We start from the raw sequence: 21,504 nt of genomic DNA, 5'->3' as shown, positions 1-21,504 counted from the left end.
GGCACATGTTTTTCTTTATCTATTGTTTACTTATCAAATGAAAAACCTGTGTACACAAAGCTGATCTTTCTTCAGTCCCTAGAGATTTAAAGTATATTTACATTATGGAAACACTAGATGTTATTGATCTGTGGGTAGTAGCCGAGTTGGAATTTCTCCTCATGAAAGTTTTCTCCTTCTATATCTTCCTAATTGTCAAGGAGAAAAATGACATGACTGCAGATCTTTAACGTGCCATCCATTTAAAAACAAACTATATGCCTGCAAGCCACAAAAGAAGGTCAAAAGAATGGTCTCAGTGTCATATTGCCAACGCTCTCTACTACTTGAATATTTTGGCCATTATTTTTAATTGCATCTCTAGATACAAAGAGGGTCAGCATGCCATATTTTCAAAGTGATGCTTAAAACTTAATAGAAAATACTGTGTGAACCATGAACAATTTAACAAGCCCAAACTTCAAGCAACATATAATTTATTATAAAACATATAGTATTTTTAGAAGCAAATAATATAACATTTGCACCACTAGCAAATTATTACTGATTTCCCCATCTATGTAACACTTTTAGTAGGCATAGTAGATATGAACTCTATTGTAAATTGTTTGTAAAATGTTTCTTTTCTCAGAGACACATCTGATATAAAATACATGAATTTTTATTTATTATGACAGAAAATAATTTTGTAAGTGTAAAGTCATATAAGTGCAAAAAATGGCAAACTATTCAAAGTATAAATGCCTGTGATTTTTTAAAAAAATGTGTCTTCCACACAAAAATTATAGCTGAATTGCTTTAAAATATCACATTTTAAAAATCATTAAGCAATTGTGTACATTGATTATAAGTACAATTATTCAATCATGATTATAGGTGTGTTTGGTGTATGTTTAGTTATGATATTTATTTAATTTAGTTATGATATTTATTTAAAGCCAGTTCTTGTCAAACTTTGATGTAAACATCTAGGGTATGTAAAAAGATGAGAATAATATTTATTAATATTTATTTGTATTGACATTTATATAATATATATGATTTATTATATGTAAATACATTTATTATAATTTATTTTTATTAAAAGAATAAGAATTTAGGCATACTCTCTAAATAAACTCTTGGTTGTATACACAAGTGTACATATATGCTTTTTAAAAGTGAGTTCTTAGCAGGTTTATTAATAATAGCAAAAACTAATTTTTCATTAACATGAGATGGATATGTATTGTGTTGAATTTATATAATGTTATGCAATAGTGAAAATGAATAAACCAAAGTTGCATGAATCAATATATGTGAATCTCATGAACATAATGTGTAGTGGATAAAGTGACAGAACACTTGAAGAATGATGTTATTCATATATTAGAGGCCCAGTGCATGAAATTCGTGCACTGGAGGGGGGGGTGGTCTCTCAGCACAGCCTGCACTCTCTCACAACCCAGGATCCCTCTCGCATTCCGGGACCCCTCGCTCCTCACTGCCCACCTGCTCACTGCTCCTTAGCACTGCCACGGAGGTGGGAGAGGTTCCCGTCACCACTGCTGCACTCCCAGCCATGAGCCTGGCTTCTGGCTGAGTGGCGCTCCCCCTGTGGAGCATCCTGCATTGAGCGTCTGCCCCCTGGTGGTCAGTGCGTATCATAGCAACCGATCATTCTGGTTGTTCCACTGTAATGGTTGCTTAGGCTTTTATTATATAGACTAGAGGCCCGGTGCACAAAAATTTGTGCACTCGGGGAAGGAGAGGGGGTCCCTCAACCTGGCCCATGCCCTCTCTCAGTCTGGGACCCCTCGGGAGATAACGACCTGCTGGCTTAGGCCTGCTCCTGGGTGGCAGAGGGCAGGCCCAATCCCTAGGTGCAGCCCCTGGTCGGGCTCAGAGCAGGGCTGATTGGGGAGTTGGGGCACCACCCCCTGTCATGCACAGAGCAGGGCGGATCGGGAGGTTGCGATGCCACCCCTAGTCATGCTCAGGGTAGGGCCGATTGGGGGGTTGGGGCACCGCCCCCTGTCACACTCAAGGCAGGGTCGATAGGGAGTTGCGGCGCCACCTCCTGTCACGCACAGAGCAGGGCCCATCAGGGGGGTTGGGGCTCCGTACCCTGTCACACACAGAGCCGCAGGGCGATCAGGGGGTTTGGTCGCTGCCCCCTGTCACGCTGATCTGGGTGCCGGGAGGCCTCGCTGCTCCACTGATCCTGGTGCTGGGAGGCATATTACCCTTCTACTATATAGGATAGAAGCCTGGTGCACGGGTGGGGGCCGGCTGGTTTGCCCTGAAGGGTGTCCTGGATCAGGGTGGGGGTCCCGCTTGGGTGCCTGGCCAGCCTGGGTGAGGGGATGATGGCTGTTTGCATCTGGTCACACACCCTTCAGGGTGGGGGTCCCCACTGGGGTGCCTGGCCAGCCTGGGTGAGGGGCTGAGGGCCATTTTCAGGCTGGCGTGTGACTGAAGCTCCCAACCTGTCCTTTTTTCCTTTTTTTTTTTAATTCTGGGCCAGCTTTAGGGGGGAATGGGAGATATCTGTAATACTATCAACAATAAAAATATTATTTTTTAAAAGAAGGAGTTAAAGGAGATGCTGATCAGGAAGGGTCTGCACAGAAGCTTCAACTCCATAGGAATGTTTAATTTCTTAGGCTGAAAGAATCTCTGCAGAAGCCAAACATAGAGCCCCTAAACTAAGGGTCCATAAGATGCCCAGACACACACAACAGGAATGGCCAACTAACGGAGCTGCTGCCTCTGCAACAATCAAGGAGCTGCTGAATCCAAAAGCTGCCCCCTTGGCTGCCCATTCCAGAACCTCTCTGCCAGAGCCTCACATTAGCAGTTCCCTAGTCAGAGAGGGAAGACCCAGGTACTTATCACCATAGCCACTGACTCCAGAACCATGATGTCTCTGCCACAATTTGCTCCAGCAAATGGATGCCCTGAACCCCACCTCTTAGTTCTAAATCAAAGCTTCATACAGACTTTCAGTTGGCATAATCTAAATCACATATGTGTATCCTGGCTGGAAGAAAAACTACAAAATACAAATTTGTTCTTCTCTTCTTTTGAAAACATGAGAGGTGTTCAAAAAAAGTCTAAGCAAACTGCAATGACAGATTCCCTTAGACAGGGACAGGGAAATTTCAACTGTGCACCTGTATCTTTCTACATTATTGGTTTGTATGTTTTTTGTTTCTTGTGCATGTGTGTTTTTTGTTTTCTTTTTGTTGTTGTTGTTGTTACCATGGGCATTTTTTAAAATCATGTCACAGGAACTGCTGATTGCCTTTCAATATGTGGCTGAGCTTCCTCTTTAACAGAAAGAGAACCCAGCCAATGAAATATATGCAGGACTTCGGTATGCAAATTCTAAGTGGTCTCCTTAAGAAAAAGAATGGAACTTTCTTGATTTCTTCTTCCTATTTGCTGGAATGGAAACATGACTGATTTGGTCAACCACTTTTAATCATAGTCAATATGCTAAAGATAATAAAACAAGAGAGAAATAACATGTTTCTTTTGAAAGTGCTGCTCAACTTTGGACTAACTCACTGTAGTCATGTTTAAATGAGAGAAAAATGTCTATCTTATTTAAGCCACTTTTGGGGCTGGAGTGAATGGTTCAGGTCTTTGTTACTGGCAGCCTAACTAACCCGGTTTAGCAAATATAGAAGTAGTATCATTATTCTAACATCTACTTAAAATTTAACCTTAAGGATAACTGTACAGCCAAATATATGAAATCTTGGAATTAAGAGTCCTACCTTTTATAAATCCTTATAGCAAAACTCCATGGGAATTTGCCTAATCTTTTGGAGGAGTTGATCAAATTACAAGCTTCATAGCTCCTCCAAGAGGAATGTTGTCTTGTTTCCAATCTAGCAAGTTTCTCATTATTATTTTTATAAATTCTACTCTAAAACTAAACCCATCATTTTAAAAAGTTCATCAAATGTTAACTATAGTATACAGATTATTTTTAATTCTTAATTTTACTTCCCTATTACTATAGTACACATTTATTTTTATATTTTAGTTATGATATTTATTTAATTCATTAAATTATTGATAATAATTGATTAATTTTAAAGATTAATGCAAACTTGCGCTGTGCTAGGCACTGGATTAAGTGCTGCAGATACAATGAATAGTATACTCCATTCCACAGGATGAGCTTGCAGTTTAATGGGGGGAAATGGACACATGAACCTTTAGCATACATTTTGATAAGTGCTACCATATGCTATTATTGAGGTATTAAAGTACTAATTGGAGGATCACATTCTACTAATAGCTTATTAACCTGTAGGGCTTTCACTCTGATTTCCAGCACTTTTTAAAAATTTCTTAAAGTCATGCCTATCTATTTCCCCCTATATTACAACTATATATAGGCTGGTACATCTCTCTATATATGCTACCATTTTTGATGAGTTATTTATAGTTAATGTTTTTAAAATATCAAAGTTATAAATTCTATTCCTATTTTTCCCTAGATTTTTTAAACCATCTTAAGCTTGTCTCTAATACTTAGGTAAAATAACATTTAAAAATATACATTGATATTTAGCAAACATTACCCACTTTCTACTCATTGACTGCATTTATTTTTTTATTATTATTATTTTGTTAATCCTCACTGGAGGCTATATTTTTCCATTGATTTCTAGAGAGTGGAAGGGAGGGGGAGAGAGAGAGAGAAACATCAATGTGAGAGAGATACATCCATTGGTTGCCTCCCACATGCGCCCTGACCATGCTGGGATTGAATCTGACCAGGAATTTGAACCTGTGACGCTTCAGTGGGTCAGCTGACGCTCTTAGCACTGAGCACACCAGCCAGGGCTCATTGACAGCATTTAGAGCAAGTCATTTAGATTAGCTAAAAATAATTGCCTTCTCTGCCTTCTCTGTATCTATAATTATTTTGTAAATAGTGAACTCACATTTTAGAAGAATGTTTTCTAAGCCATTAATTTTTAGTTTGTGAGTGAAAATATGATATGAGGCACAATCAAATGCTTCTGAAAACTAAATATTTTACATCTATTGTTTCTTCTTTGTTTATAAGGGGTATCACTTCATCACTATACAAAATAACTTTGCATGTGCGTTTGATGGCCTGAGTAGTATGTTATAGTATATTGGGGGTGGAGGACATTAAAGTCTTTAGTCTTAGAACCAATATCAGGCCTAACTTACTTTTTTAATGCAGCATAACCTTAATAATCACATATCAAGTAGGAAATTTGTCAGGCCATTATGAGAATTAACACAGTATTGAAGAAGCTGAGTACTTCAGCAAGACTTAGTGTGTAAGCACAGTCATGCCTGACTACAAACACAGTCATACATCTCTTATTCAATAAGCCAGGAAGATGCATTATAGTTTTAAAGGCCAGAAGCTTGGGGGCAAAACAAATGGCTAGCATGGAAGGGCTAAGCCAGCAGATATAATCACATAATGAAAAAGTTTAAGAAAAGAAGTAGAATGTGAATTGTGTGGCTATCAATAAAAGCATAATATTGACACACTACTTCTTTGGGAAGCAGTGGGGAGATTTCAGGAGGAATGGTAGGCTGAGAAACCCTAGATCTCAGAAGTCACAAAGCAGCTGCATGCTAAATGCATCAAAGTTGATAAAGTATACCCTCAGGTAACCTAGCAAATAATGAATTGCAATCATCTAACAGAGGCTAAAAATAAGGCATCAACCCAATTTTCCCTTCTTTCCCATTGAGCCTAACGCTGAAGGCATTCTGCAAAAAGAAAAGAACCGCACTACTTAGAATAACTTTCTGTTTACAAAAATCTGATTATAATAGGTTTTATATATTTGTGTGGCTTTAAATATCATTGAAATAGTCATTGTATGTATTAAAAATTTAAAAACCAAGCAGTGTTATCCAACAATGTTGAAAGAAAAAAATGTAAGATATTGTCAATAATTCTCTTTTCTGCCAAATTCACTTGGAAGATTTGGGATGGACTATTTCTATTACCAATCAACACCACTTATGAAAATAACAAGATGAGCACTCATTTTATATACATACTAGAGGCCCATTGAACAAAGAGTTTTGTGCAATAGGCCTTCCCTTCCCCTGGCTGCCGGCACCGGTTTTCCTCCAGCACCCGGGACCCAGGCCTTCGCTCCGCCACTTCGCCTCTATGTATGCAAATTAACTGCCATCTTTGTTGGGTTAATTTGCATACTCTCCTGATTGGCTGGTGAGCATAGCAGAGGGACGGTTAATTTACATGTTTGTCTATTATTAGGTAAGATGTGTTGGGTTTACTTGCGACATACATACATGCAACATAAATTCATTCAACTCCTATTCCAGATACTATGTTATGTTCTGTAGGGGAACAAAGCTGTGAGAGATGTGAACCCTGTGCTAAAGGAGCTTATTGTACAATGCAAGAGATTATATGACTAACAAGACTACAATATAAAATATAACAAATGTCATTAGAAAGATAGAGTAAAAGTGCTAAGGTGGATCAGATGATGAGGAAAGGAAGAATAACATTTATTTAGTCATTCAACAGATATTCTCAAGGACTCTTTTAGGCTTTGGGGATAGATAAGAGAGACAAGGACCAAGCCCTTCAGTGTTTTTACAAATGTTAATACACTTTATCTTCATGAAAACTTGGTAAGGCAAGTATTATTCCAAGGGTGTGACTGTTTTACTGTTTGGTGTATAAATAATGGCCTCCCAGTAGTGTTGAAACCTCAGGGCTTAGAATAGCAAGGAATTCAGTCCCTACACCTGCCCTCCCTAGAATGTAGCCCAAACTGCTAACATATATGACACACCAATGAAGGAAAGCAGTCTTCTGGCAAATGGGGAAGATTAAGAGCTTCAAGGAGCTGATTTGGGGACCTACTATAATGGGAGGACTTGCTTTGTTGCCTTCAGATGTTAGGTCTATTTACCTAACACTTCAGCAGGCTTTCCCAATGGGTCTTCCTCCTCCTGGGCCTGATTTCTAATTCCTTACGATATCCCAGCTGGAATTGCAGGTGGTTTTGTTATCCTTCTGTTCCTCCAGGTACTTTCCCATGAAGCATAAGACATGAGTGTCATTGTTGGCAGAAGCTGTGGTCTTCAGGTCTAGCAGGAGCTTGGTTAACTTCTTCTCCAATTCCAGGGAAGACTCTGGAGCTTTTATGCCAGTTTTTCAGTTATCTATCTCAGGTCTCTTAAACATTGGAAGGCAGAGTTTACTCTCACATCCTCTTAGATATTTGGGGAATTGCTTTCCATTTTCCCTCTTTACCTCAGCTTGGTCTTCAAAGAATGCAGAAAAAAGAGGTTGTACTGAATATTCAATGAAATTATAGGCCACAGATAAAAGGCATCACTGACATGCAGCTCATAAGATGCCACATGATTAATAGCAACACTACACCAGTGAGGGCAAACCTATGACACACGTGTCAGAGGTGACATGCGAACTCATTTTTTTGGTTGATTTTTCCTTGTTAAATGGCATTTAAATATATAAAATAAATATCAAAAATATAAGTCTTTGTTTTACTATGGTTGCAAATATCAAAAAATTTCTATATGTGACATGGCACCAGAGTTAAGTTAGGGTTTTTCAAAATGCTGACACGCCGAGCTCAAAAGGTTCGCCATCACTGCACTACACTCTTCAGAGAGTGGGTGTTTGGCTACCACCTCAGCTTTAGAGAAAACCAGACATAAACAGTGCTCCATTGTTACTTTTTAAAATCTCTACTGGTAAATCTGACTAGCTTAGTGGAGCAAAACCTGTCAGAAAGCAAATTAAATGCAAGACACCCCAGTATCTGAATTGAAAAGGAACCTTAAAAAATAATGGGAAGAATTAAAGGGGAAGAAACATCTGTTTTTCTGGGTCTAAAAGAAATAATGAGAACACTACTGATCGTGGTTTGTGTAATTGGACCTTAGATTGTGAACAACACAACTTTCTCTGATGCCAGTCCTTCCGAGGTGAATGTGGTAAGATTACTTGTCTCTTCTAATTAAGAGCAAGTGGACACCGAAGGAAATACTATCGCCTCAATTCTAACTCTTCATCTCTTTCTTTGACAAGATTAGGGTCCAAGGCTTAGGTCAATGCCTCAGTAGCACTCAAGCCACTGCTCCCTCTGCCTATGCTTTGTCTAGATAGACATGGCAGACTGATTGGTGCAGCAAGCACATATGTACCCTTATAATTCTTCCTGAATCCTACCAACCAGACTTGGCACAGAAGATGAAATTTATTTAGTCTTTAAGATCATTCACTCATTTATTGAGCAAATACTGAATGTCCATCCACTATTGCTTTGACAATAGTGCTTGATAGGGGAATGCAATGATGAATAAGTCATGCACCCTGAAAACAGTAAATAGCAGAAGAACCCCTTCTACATATGCCTGGCCTTTATTTCCAGGGCACTTTTTTTCAAGTACTCATGAGCCATGTGTCATTGCTCTTCATTCAAATATGTTCAAAACATATTTGTCTAAGTCTTAAAACATGTGCAGTGCTGCTTTTTATTATTCAACTTTTAGTACAAACCTATAAGGTAAATACTATTATTATCTTTATGTTACAGAGGACGGAACTGAGATACAGAGAGGATAAGTACATTGCTAAAGGTCACACAGATAATAAGCAAGAGAATAGAGTCTTAAACCTAGATTCATCTGACTTCAAAATTCATGTTTTTAACCACTAAACTTACTATAACTTCTTTGAGGGTAAGAATATTAACATCTGTCTAAAACCTCAAGGGAGCCCTACATAGAAGCTTTCATCTATTCCTGCTTCATCTTCATAAAGTAAGAATAATGTTGTTTTGTCAGTAAATGAGGAGAAGGAAGGAAGGAAAGAAGGAAGGAAGGAAGGAAGGAAGGAAGGAAGGAAGGAAGGAAGGAAGGAAGGAAGGAAGGAAGGAAGGAAGGGAGGAAGGGAGGGAGGAAATTGAGGTCAGGAATTCAATACAAAGACCACTTAGAAGTGCACATCACCACATACCTCCATTCATATGAAATTTCAGCTTCACTCAGTTGTCAATACATTAAGGAATTATCAGTTTTCTCACTGCTGATCTGCAAAATCTGATTATGAGAAGGGCTTTGCTGTCTTCTCCAACCCACTCTCTCTTCAGGTCCCTCCCATGAATCAGCTACGATGCCATCTCCAGTTTGGTCTCTGGGCTCCTCTAAGTTAATTGGTTTGTTGATTTGGTTGGTTGATTTGCTTTCTAAATGTGATTGGTTAATTTAATTTTTCTCAGTTAAATAAAACTGAAACAGGCATTTGGTGGCCTCCAGTGGCCTAAGAAGGTTAAAGTGAACTCTGCTATAGCTGCTGTCAATTTCTAAAACGAATATACTAGAGATGTTAGCATATTTAACTAGACTCTGTTTATGTTTGCCAGTAAGGTTGTTTGCTCTTATTTGGCCAGATAAGAGTTCATAGCAAAGGTTCTAAGGAGAGCAGTAGGAATAGTGTAAAGGGCAGTGAGAAGAAAGGAAGTTAAGTATATTCCTGTGTAATGCTGAGAACCCTGAAAGGAAAAGCAAATGATAATCAAATTTAAGACAAGAACTTAAAAAGATGCCTTTAGATTTGTTGTTAGCTGTGAGAATGAAACTTATTTTGTTTTGTCAAAAGTGAAAATATGTTTATGCCAAAAAAATTTCTGCATGAAAAGAGATAAAAGAAAGTTGTATTCTGGCATGATTATAAGAGGAAATGTTTTCACTCTTAATTCTTCATAAAGCAAAATTAAATTGAGAGGGTTTTTGCTAAGAGTTCCGAACATAGGGCCTCGAACATTGTGGGTGTTCAGTAAATATCTGAGAACAAATAAATGAATTTTTTTAATGTCAGGAAAGCATATAGACTGTTGTGCCTTAAGATACCATAAGAAATTATATCAGAATTTCTAAGAATTCATTTTATTATGCTTCAATTAATGTGAGTGACTAATAAAATGAGATCCCCCTAATATAAATAAGTGTCTTTATCTAATTCCATTTATTTATCTCAGAAGGTCTCCATTACCTACAAAATAGTTACTTTTTTCAAAACACTATAGAGAAGCTCATTGAACTTTAATCAATAATTTAGAGGAGCTATTCTCTTCTATTCTGGCTAAACAATTACATTATTTTTTTCTCAGGAAGAAGAGACACTTCTGGACTTATTTTGATTGATTTTTATCAGGCAGCTTTCTTGCCTCTGTAAGGAGCATTTTATAAAGGAGTTTCAGTTTTGCTTAGTTTATGCTAATAATAACATTTACATTTTTGTTATTAATAGATTCAAATGTCTCAATCAAGTTTGAAAACAAAGCCACAATTTTTTTAAAAGAGGAAAGTATTAATTAATTCTACTTTTGTGCAGTTTGAAAACCAGATCTCAGTTAAACATCATTTACAAGAAAAGTTAATATTATTCAGAGGCTACGAGAGCCAAAATTGCCTTTGCTGGTTTAACTTAGTTTTCCACACTATAAACAACAAATATTTGCATGTTCTTCTTCAATAAATCCTGCTGTTCTCCTTCTTGTGTGCATGATAAAACAAGAAAAATATGGCATTAGTCTACTTCCTTATATCTGAGGAAAAATGAAAAATCTACCCTTCTTTGGAGAGAGGCAGACTGTGATTCTTCAGTGTTAATACCCAGTTGTGGTAATTTTTGTGGAGGAGCTGGGGTTCCTGGAGCATACCCAGAAAAGGAGGAATGGGGTGGGGTAGGGGGTGTGGAGAGAGCACAGGCAGGAAGTGAGTGAAGCATGGCGCATCCAAGGCAGAGTCTGAAAAGGGTAACAAAGGAGAGGTAGCTGATTTTTCTCTTCAACAAAAATGCATCTGAACCCAATAATAATCCCGGAAAAGCAGCATGTCCAAGTTGTACAGCCCTTCCTACATAGTGCTGGGTCGTTGAAGCACTGATGACCATGTGAAGGTAGTTCCTCCTTAGGCATTACAATCTTCACTTAGTAGCCACCTGGGCTCTCTAACTATTAGAACACTTCTCAGCCCTGGCACTTGAGAAATGGTTCAAGTGCAGGTCTAAAGCAGGAGTTTCTCAGCCATGGGAACACATGATAAAATCTCCTGAGAAATGTTTGTCAAACTACACATACCTGCCCAGTGCCATGTCTACCCCCTCAAGATTCTGAGGCAGCACCCTTGGGCATGCTGTGAGCCGCGAGCAGAGAATGGAAAAGGGAAAATAACAGGGTAGTTAACCTAGTGGCACTAATTGTGTTCCCTCCCTTTCTTAATAATTGCATTTGTTTCTTAGGGTTGGACGTTCTCTTTGGTTCCTAAGAGCAGATCCTTAACATCTTCTCTCTACGCTACAATGCGTTAGGTCACATGGCTACAGAGTCAGTATCCTCACAAGCTATACTCCTGGTAATCGGAGGAACTTTCCCCAGCTCTGTGACCACATATCAACAGTTTCACGGGCCACATCTTCTGATCTTACTGAATGACCACCTGACCTCACAGTGGTGACCTGACCCTTACTATCCCTCTTTCCAATATATATTTCCAGGATAGCAATAATCTCTGAAACTTCCACAAAATGCTCATCCTGGGAGCTCCTTGTTTCCCCCTATATTTTTTGTTATGCACTCTCTGCTTCCTTTTCATCCCGCTGTCTCTGATGGTTCCTTAAATATGGTATTTTCTAGGCTTCTATTCTTAGCCATCTTCAACTTTAATTCTTCCTCTGCCACTCTCTTAAAAGTTCCTAATCCAAGTTACCCTACTGCCTGGTATATTAGTATCCCAAATATGATACCAGGTAATGAAGCAACATGCTCCAACATATGAAAACTTTCCCCCCAAAAAATGCATTCTTTTTCTCATTTTTCTTCATGCTGGTTCTTTTACCTGCATTCTTTACTAAATTGTTATAACATTGTCTACCCAAAGAGTCACAGACACATTGTTAGATCCTCAGCCTCACTCACTCCTCACATTTAATGCCAGTGCCCTATTAATGTTAGCACCTACATTCTCCTCTCTCTTCAGTGTCAAGTTTCATTCATAGATTAGAATCTTATCTTCTCTCTAATGATACCAGTGAGGGCCTCCCAGTCTCTGGACCACACCTGTCGCTCTAGCTGGGGGTGTTATCTAGCCCTTCTTTAGTCCCGCTCTCTATGCTGAAGTTTTATGGTAGAATTACCTGTGTGATAATCCTAACCATCTGATTACTTAGCTTCCTCCTTCCCAGTGAGCATATGTTTCCACAGGAGGCAGTATTGTGCGCACAGCTCTAAGTACAACTTCTTGTTGTACCTGAATGACTCCACCTGTAGGCCTGCTGCTGAATGTACTCCTCAGCTTACACTTATCTGTTGGTTCTCCTACATCATACTTCCTGAAAGTCCACTCCTCCCCCAGTCAGGCGCCATCCTGCCTCCCTCCCACCATCCTGAATTCCCACCCCCTCCCTGGGTCTATCAGCTGTATCTGTAATGAACTCTAAGTGTGAATGAGTTTATGGACTTTCTCATGAGGCTCCTGAGACCCAGACAAATCAGGCAATGTAGCCGGACATCTGTTTGTGTCCCTAAGCATCCTATCCGGGTGAAGGAGACAGCCTGCCCAGAGCAATTGGAGGATTTCCAGCAGGTTGTTTCCTAATTCCACTTGCTGGCACACCAGGGAGACACCCCCAGTCCAGCCCAGACACACACCATTACACACAATTTCCCTAAAGCTCTGGGATAACAGAGAGAAAGTTCATTCAGACATCTGATTCACAGGTCATGTTTTACTCATCTTTCAATTGGTCCCTGAAACACTTGCCCTTTTTAGGGGATAAAGGGCCCACACAGGTGTAAACTAATCTCAAGGACAACCATATTAGAATGCAGACAACACAAGAAAAGCCTAACATCTATTCAAGACCTTGATACACACAAAATAATCACAGTTTCCCTCCCAAAGTGCCCACTGGCTGCTGGATAAAGTCCAAATTCCCAAGCAAGACAAAAAAAACAAAAAGACCTTCTCCGTTTGGCAATAACCAAATGTTCTAGTCTCATATTCGGCCTCCCCACCTGATCCTCTCTGCAGGCTTCCCCACCTTACACTCCATCCTGCTGAACCACCAAGCATGCTGCCTGACTCGCCGCCTGTGTACCTGCCACCTGGAGTATGTGAGGAGCCCTGCCACATTCTTTCTGATAGGGAAATGGGTGTCATTTCCTCTTCCCAACTTCTCTCAGCAAAGTTTTCCCTTTTTTATCTATACTTCCACACACTCTTTAAAAGGTCCCAGGTAATAGCTATTAAATTATGTTTTTTGTTTGTGTGTTTTTTTTGGTGTGTTTTTTTTAATATATTTTTATTGATTTCAGAGAGGAAGGGAGAGGGAGAGAGAGATGGAAACATCAATGATGAGAGAGAATCGTTGATCGGCGCCTCCTGCATGCCCCCCACTGAGGATGGAGCCCACAACCCAGGCATGTGCCCTGACAGAGAATTGAACTGTGACTTCCTAGTTCATAGGTTGATGCTCAATCACTGAGCCAGTCTGGCAAGCTAAATTAAGTTTTAATTGTTAGTATGTTCTACTAGATTCTAACTAGTTTGGAGCTAATATCAAGTGCTTTATAAATAAATGACTGAATCTTTCTGGTGTCTTTCCCACAAGATTCCAATATTCCCCTTGATGTTAACTCTCGGGCCCAGAAAGTTCCTGATTATTCTGTTCTGATGGTTTGAGGCTTAAAGAACAAGAATGGTAAAGTCCTGGCAAAAAGTGTCTTGCCCTGGCCCATGGCAGACATGACAAATCAATTACAACATTTCCTTCCTAAAGCAAGTGCTGCGGGCTGGGTTCTCTGGAAGCAGACACTGATGCAGATGGAGTGTGGGTGCCGGTTATCGATTAGGGATTAACACCATGGAAGCCACGGGGAGGAAACAGGATCAGGCAGAGGGAGAAATGGAGTGTGATGCAGGCCTGACAAAGCCTCAGACAACGACTGCGAAAACTCCGGAGCATACGCCCATCAGAGTTGTTCTCCTGCCATAGGACAAACATGGCTGGGCCCTCCTAGCCTCACCACAATCAATCACTGGATGCAGGCGGCCTTGGGAAGGGCATGACCTTGGTTGAAATGATTCTCTGCAGCTGAGGCAGACCCTGAGGCAGCTGAATGCTGGAAGCTGTCTGCCAACTGCTCTCTGGAAGCTGGGGACAGAAAAAGCCTTCCTTAGAGAATGATCTGGATGGTGCACTTGCCAATATCACACCCAGAAGTGGCACAGGGCTCTCGGCACAGCACTCTGAATAGAGCAAGTGCTGACAGTTGGCAGGTAAGATGAAATCATCACGCTGTATCCCGACATCAACACTTGAGACCCCAGTCTCTGAGGTATTTCCTGTTGGAACTTTTAAAGCTTCTCCCTTTTCCGAAGTTTTTGAACTAGGGACAAAACCTAGTTCAAACCATTCAAAAGTGCTGTTAACGTTGACACAGCTCCTCTGCCAATAAAACAGAGCTTTCAGCAGTTTTAAATTTGTTAATCCTTTTCTACCAGGCAGGATCTAAGACAGCTCCTTCTTTCCTCTGTAGCCAGGAGGTCTTAGGAGAAATGAACCCTTATTTTCTAATGTAAGTTCTACTCTCTCTGTCCTGTGCCCTCCTCACTGTTTCCCTTTTCCTAACCTCCCCCCTCCCTATGTTCCCCTCTCTCAGGCCTTATCGCCTCTTTCTCCCCTCCCCTTCTCTTTTCTTCTTCTTTCCTCTTTCCCTCTCCATCTGTCGTTTTGGTCAAAATTAGACTTGACCACTGTGGGTTGATGTCCTGATCCATATCTTTGTCCTAGAAAATATTCTGAAAGAAGATTTTCAGATTAAAATTGTATGAGGGAAGTTACGAGGAAAAGAAAATAGTGAAAGGAGAGCCCGATTTTACCCTTCTTCATTTTATTTGGATATTAGACTGGAAAATGTATTCCACTGTGTGAGATACCACCAGCACATCAAGTAGCTCTAGGTACCAGGGGATGTGTTATAAACTGTCCCTGACAAACGATAACCAGTTCCATCCTGGTCAGTGATGAGATTCGGTTAATGGGCTTCCTTATCCCTCCGCAGGGAATTACACAGTTTGGTAAGTACGTTTATCTGAACAAGTGCAGATGTGTGTAACCTAATAGTGCTTTGCTGAAGTTGTCACAGTGCGCTTCCAGGTTAAACGTCAGTATCTATTGAAATGGAGTTGAAAATATGTGCAGTGCTGAATCACACCTTAAATATTTCTGGGTTTGTGGTTGCATTTAACTCTGATATATCAGTTAGTGGTCATTTCTTCTTGCCTTGGTATTAGGAGGGACTCAATCCTGCCTTCTGTTTATTCCTATCCATATGAAACATTACTTTTTAAAAGGGTTTAGTTTTAATACACAATATTGCTTTTAAGAATTTTCTTATAGCCTCAAGTGGTAGTATCACTGGCATGAGTAAATAATGTGTGCTGAGTAAATGATAAATATGTACATTTCCCATGTACCTGATCTTCTAAGAGGGCAGGTCCCTTTTATCCTTCAGAGATTAAGAATAAAAGAAAAATGGAAGGAAACGTGATAAGAGAGTAAATATTTTCACAGAACAAATAACTTGGAGGTACATTGATGGAAATAAAAGGGCTTAGGATCTGGCAGAGAGAGAGTAGAAAGGGAAGATGAAGTTTGAACAGCTACTATAAGGAGTGTGACTTTGGCAAATGGGAAGTGTCTATAAAGGATTTCTAGGAATATTTGCTGTGATGAGCTGCAGATTATCCATGGGGGGGGGGGTGAAGAAAATGTAAGGCAAGATCACAAAACTTAGAAGCTTAAAGCAGGGGTCAGCAAGTTGCTTCTAGCCCAGGAGCCCCCTTTTGGTTATTGTGAATGAGCTGCATTGTACATTGGAATATAAGGATCTGTTTGAGTCACTCACTGTTTACAATTCTTTTGAGTATATACCAAGGAGTGGAATTGTTGGGTCAAATGGTAATTTTATGTTCAGCGTTTAGAGGAACCACCAAACTATTTTCTACATTGGCTATTTTATATTTTTATCAGCAATGTTGGCGGGTTCTAATTTTTTCACATCGACACTTGTTTATGTGTGTTTTTTAATTATAGCCATCCTAGGAGGTATGAAGTAACACATTATTTTGAGTGGGATGACTATCTTAATAAGAAAAAAATAAATTTGACTATATTCACATTTAAATTATTGTGGCAACACGCAGCTGGTGAAGCTCAGTAGTTGAGTATTGACCTATGAACCAGAAAGTCATGGTTGGGTTCCTGGTCAGAGCACATGCCCACGTTGTGGGCTCGATCTCCAGAAGGGGGAGTGCAGGAAGCAGCCAATCAATAATTCTCTCTCAGCATTTCTGTTTCTATCTCTCTCTCCCTCTCCCTACCTCTCTGAAATCAATAAAGATATATTTTTAAAAAATTATTGTAGCAAAAATTTGGTTACCAGAGGGAATGGGGTGTGGCAGGTAGTAAAGAATAAAAGGGGCCAAATATATGGAGATAGAAGATGATTTGACTTTGGGTGGTGGGCACACAATGCAGTTGAAGATCATGTATCATAGAAATGTACACTTGAAACCTATTTGACTCTATTGACCAATGTCACCCCAATAAATTTAATTAAAAAAAGAAGTAAAAATATTGTTAACCCCCTGGCAATGGGTAAGGAGACACCTGATTGGTGGTGTTGCGCTTATATCAGTCAGGGGCAGAGCAGATGTACAGTCCTTAGCTCATCCTAGCTTGATGCCTGTGTCGGTGGCCAGAGCTGTTTCATGCCTGAGGCACATAAAAAAATTATATTGTTGAGAAGGTACTGCAAACAAAGTCAAAATAATTATATGTTAGATTTAGAAAAATTCATAATGTGGAATGATGACAAAAAAAGCTAATATCTATACTATAAAAAACTGCTTCAAAATTTTAAGAAACGGCAAAAATCCAAAAGGCAATTTGACAATTCCATTGAATTTCCAATTACAAATGGTCAAAAATATGACGCAATACTAAAATTCATTATTATTAATGGAAATGTAAAGCACAATAACAAGGCCCATGCACCTGACTGCTGAACATTGCAAAGAGCAGTGATACCTATTGGTGGGCACAATGCAGAGAAGAGGAGGTAGGAGGATGCCATGTGTAGTTGATAGAAATGGTAGCTGAAACCATTTTTCTGGAGAAAAATTTGTAAAAATGTGCTAAGATCTTCTATTTATCTACCATATAATCCAGACCTGCTACTTGAACTGAGTGTTGTAGATAGGAAATCTTAGTCCATATATTCAAGAATGTTTAGTTCCGCATTATTTTCAGAGGTAAAAAATTTTGAAATAAAGTAAATTTCCATTAACACGCCAATAGTTTAATATCCCATATTAATACCAGAAACTATTAGGTAGTCATCCAAGAAGATGAATTAGTGTGACTTGAAAAAATGTCCAGAGAAGGATTGTGAAATGTAAAGAGCAAGACAAAGAGAAATATCTATATCATATGTCATTATTATTAAAAATAACAGAAACTCCGTTTTAAGGGTGCATGTACATCAGTATATCATTCTGTGAAAAAATATTAAAGGCTGCATGGTAGGTTCAATGAAACAGAACTTAGAAACAGCCTCATACATATGGAAAATCATGTTATAGAACATAATTACTGATATGTTGGGAAAGAAAGGATAATTCAATAAGTGGTGCTGAGACAACTGGCTATACATATGGAAAAAATTAGATTACTGCCTTATGCTTATCTATAAAAAAATTTTATGTTGATTTAAAAGCTAAATATAAAAAACCAAAGCTTTAAACATTTAAAAGAACATGTAGGCAAATATGTTCATGATATCAGAGAAGAATTTTTTTAAACAAAACACAAAAAAAGCACAAAAGATAGAGGAAAGGATACATTTAAATTAACTTCTGTATATCAAGAGACATAAACAAAATAAAAATATAAGCCACAACTGGGAGAATATGTTTGCAATGGAAATTACCATCAAAGAATTATTACCTAGAATATATAAAGAACAAATAATAATCAAAAAGAAAAGTGAGCAAAAAATAATAATAATAACAGGGACTTTATAAAGCTGCTTGAGTAGCCAATAATCAAAATAGATTCTCAACATTTCCATCAATCAAGGGAATGCAAATTAAAGCCATGGTTATTGTTTCACAGTTATAAAATGACAAATATTTTAAAAGCTGATAAGCTGAAGAGCTGACAAGGATATGAGAATAGTAGCACACTTACACAGTGACTGATATCTAAATAAGTTGCAGATCTATTCACTAAGACTCAACAATTCCCCATTAGGTATATGCCCTAGATAGACCCTCGTAAGCAGGTATGAGGAGACATGTATAAGAACATTGGGACAGAGGTTGACTAGTACTTCACTAAACCTATATCCTCCTTTTCCTTGGCATACAGTTAGACTAAATTTCCTCACCTCCCCCTCATCAGATGTGACCCTGCAAATAAACTCTAGTAAATAATAAGTGAGGATTTACTGTGTAGCACTTCCAGACCTGCCTGATAAAAATACAGACAGCCATACATAATCCCCATGCTCTTTCCCACTAGCTTGAACCAAAGAAGCAGAGACTTTGAGAACTATATGATGAAAATATTGGAATTTTAACATGTAAACACCCGGGCCCCTCTTACTTGGAGGGAAGCCTCCACTAATCAGCCACATGCATTTTGTTCTTTATGTGATCTGGGAATAAAATTCTATCACATTTAAACCATGATACATTTGGAGATTTGTAATCAGAGTTGCTAACATTTCTTTACCAATATAGATGCTTGCTGTGACATTGTTAATAAGAAACACAGGAAAAGCTCACCAGTTGAGATTTGGTAAATTGTGGGAAATTCATGTAATCATCCGATTCAATAATTAAGGTAATGTGCTTGATCCATATATATTAATATAGGTAGACCTCAAAAATGTTAGAATCAATTTAAAATGTACATATACAGTTTCACATCATGTGTGCACGTATATCAAAACATCACATGTATTGGTATGTTTGGGAAGTCATCTAATTCTCTGTATCAATCCCTGCATCTCTATTTTATCAAATCAGACATATCATTGATTATAAGATGTATTATTATTTTATGTACCATTAAGAAAGTAAAACACTACCAATTAAACTATGAGAAAATACTTTATCACTTTGAAAATGTTTTAATACTCAGACTTAATTGTTCATGACATTTTTATCATTTATCATATGCCTACATAAAAAGAAAAATTTAAGCAATCTACATTGGTTAAGGTCCTTCTAAAAGATCTCCACTTGCAGACTCCAGCTTTTCTGAATCACTTTTTGACTCAAAGTCATTTGATGTCCATTTTCCCCACACTATAACTTTTGTGTGCCATCAAAATTATTGGTGGTGCAGCATTCAAAGAAAAAAAAAAGCTAAGAAAACTAAAGCCTTTAGTGTGGGGCTTTAAGCACACCTTACAATTATGTAGAACTATCTTACTTGTGAAACTCGCTTCAGCAATGTTGTCAAACATTTATGATACATCCCCTCCTCTACCTTTACTTCCCAACCCTCTAGTCTAGAGTGAGGATTAAAAGAGTGCTCTACTATTATCTCTGGAATTTTCTTCTAAGTTGATGTCACTCATTCTATAAACTCTGATGCTGGTTCTTTTGATGTTTACAACTGCATAGGCAACAACTGTGTCATAACTGCTGTCTGATTGACAGTAGTGTTTCCACATGAAAATTCCTTAGGAAATTTATACATGTCTCTGAATCCAAAATCTTGTAGAAAATCAATAGAGAAAACAGGAAAAGTATTATAATTCTCGGGAACAAATAAAGCTCAACAATAAATGGAAAGCCACTACTAATCAATCATTATTGTTGTCATTTCCATGTCGTATATGAGTCTGTGACCTTGTTCTGCAGCTAATAGCGAGCTATTCTTGCAAATAAAATAAGTATTGGGAAGTTTATTAGCATAGTATGTTTATATCAGTCCTGTGTGGTGTTCCAAAAACTAACAAATTTTGAATCCTTAAATCAGCAATTTTGACATGTAAATCTGTGTAGTACTGTTAACTCTACTAGGACATCCAAATCCAGTTATCATACTACCCAGTAATACTCACTGGCATTCTGTAGTTTTTTAATATTTGCTGTAGGTCCACTTCCCTGTAAATAGTTTAACAAAAGAAATGCAACAAAAATATGTGGACATTGTTGTGGAACACTACAATATGAAATAAAAACCGGTCTAAAATAAGAAATAGCAAAAGCAATGTTGATTTCAACATCAAGGCCAACTAAAAAAATTATCTTCACTTTTTTTTTAAAGAGTTCATGTGAAGCAACATATTCCTTAACAAACTTGACAAAGTTGAGGTTGCTTTGGATATAGTATTCATTCAATCAGATCAACATCAGTACAAAATAAAATTATTTTATATCTGGAATATTTGTTACAAAACAAAGATGAAGATTATCAATTGGAGTAATGAATGCTTTATGTTTTAAAATTTTACTTTAATGTAATATTAAATATTAAATATCTAGTATAATCTTTTTATATCTTAAATGATATTTATTTAGCTTCAAAAATGTGTCTTATAATGAGATGTCTATATCAGGTAGACATTTATGAATTATTATAATATATTGACTCATGATGTCAATAAGCCATGCATTTCCTATCGTTTTTAAATAGGAAACCTCTGAAACTCTTAGTATAATCTTAATACAGAAAAATGATACATTGTTTATTATTATGGTCACTGGTTATTATTTAAAATACATAATGTATTATGAAAAATGCAGAATAACATAATTAAGCCAATTCTTAATTTTTTCCAGAAATTTTGATTTTTCATTTATGAATTCCAAAGATGAATATCTATTGGAAAATTAGAAACATTAGCCAAAAGCAATAATAAGATACTTTCGATTGTTAGATACACTTCAATATTAGGGGTGTTAACATGTGAAAAAAAATGTGGTCTTAAAGTATTGAGAATGCAGTATTAAATGAAGACATTATATTAAAAGATAATATCTATGTCCTTCTAGGTCTAAAATATTCAGTGAGCTTATGGTTTAGAATTTTGTAAAAAGTAGAGCACATTAATAATTGCCCAGAATATTAGTCATGTCTCTCTCTCTTTTCTTCTGTCTTCTTCCTACATTGTTATCCTAATTGATAGATTTTCTATTTTTGTTACGTTTCTATCATACTGTTTTATAAGTATATGTTATAATCACAATAAAAATATGATGATCTAAATTTAATAAAAATTTTCAAAGTAGACTATAAATGTTTTGAAAAATATATTTTTTAATTTTTATTTTTCCTCAAAGCAGCAGGAGGTAAAAAAGCAACCATCCAAAAAGTATGTGTGTGTGTGTGTGTGTGTGTGTATTTTTTTT

General features: G+C 37.8%; 1 pseudogene; it reads left to right on the top strand.

The window, feature by feature from the left end:
• The first annotated feature begins 16,717 nt into the window (after positions 1 to 16,717).
• On the top strand, positions 16,718 to 16,862 carry LOC111827933 (annotated as a pseudogene).
• Positions 16,863 to 21,504: the final 4,642 nt, after the last annotated feature.

Source organism: Myotis lucifugus, unplaced genomic scaffold, assembly GCF_000147115.1.
Source record: "Myotis lucifugus unplaced genomic scaffold, Myoluc2.0 scaffold_251, whole genome shotgun sequence".
Classification (NCBI taxonomy): Eukaryota; Metazoa; Chordata; class Mammalia; order Chiroptera; family Vespertilionidae; genus Myotis; species Myotis lucifugus.
This window is presented reverse-complemented; position numbering and strand designations above follow the sequence as displayed.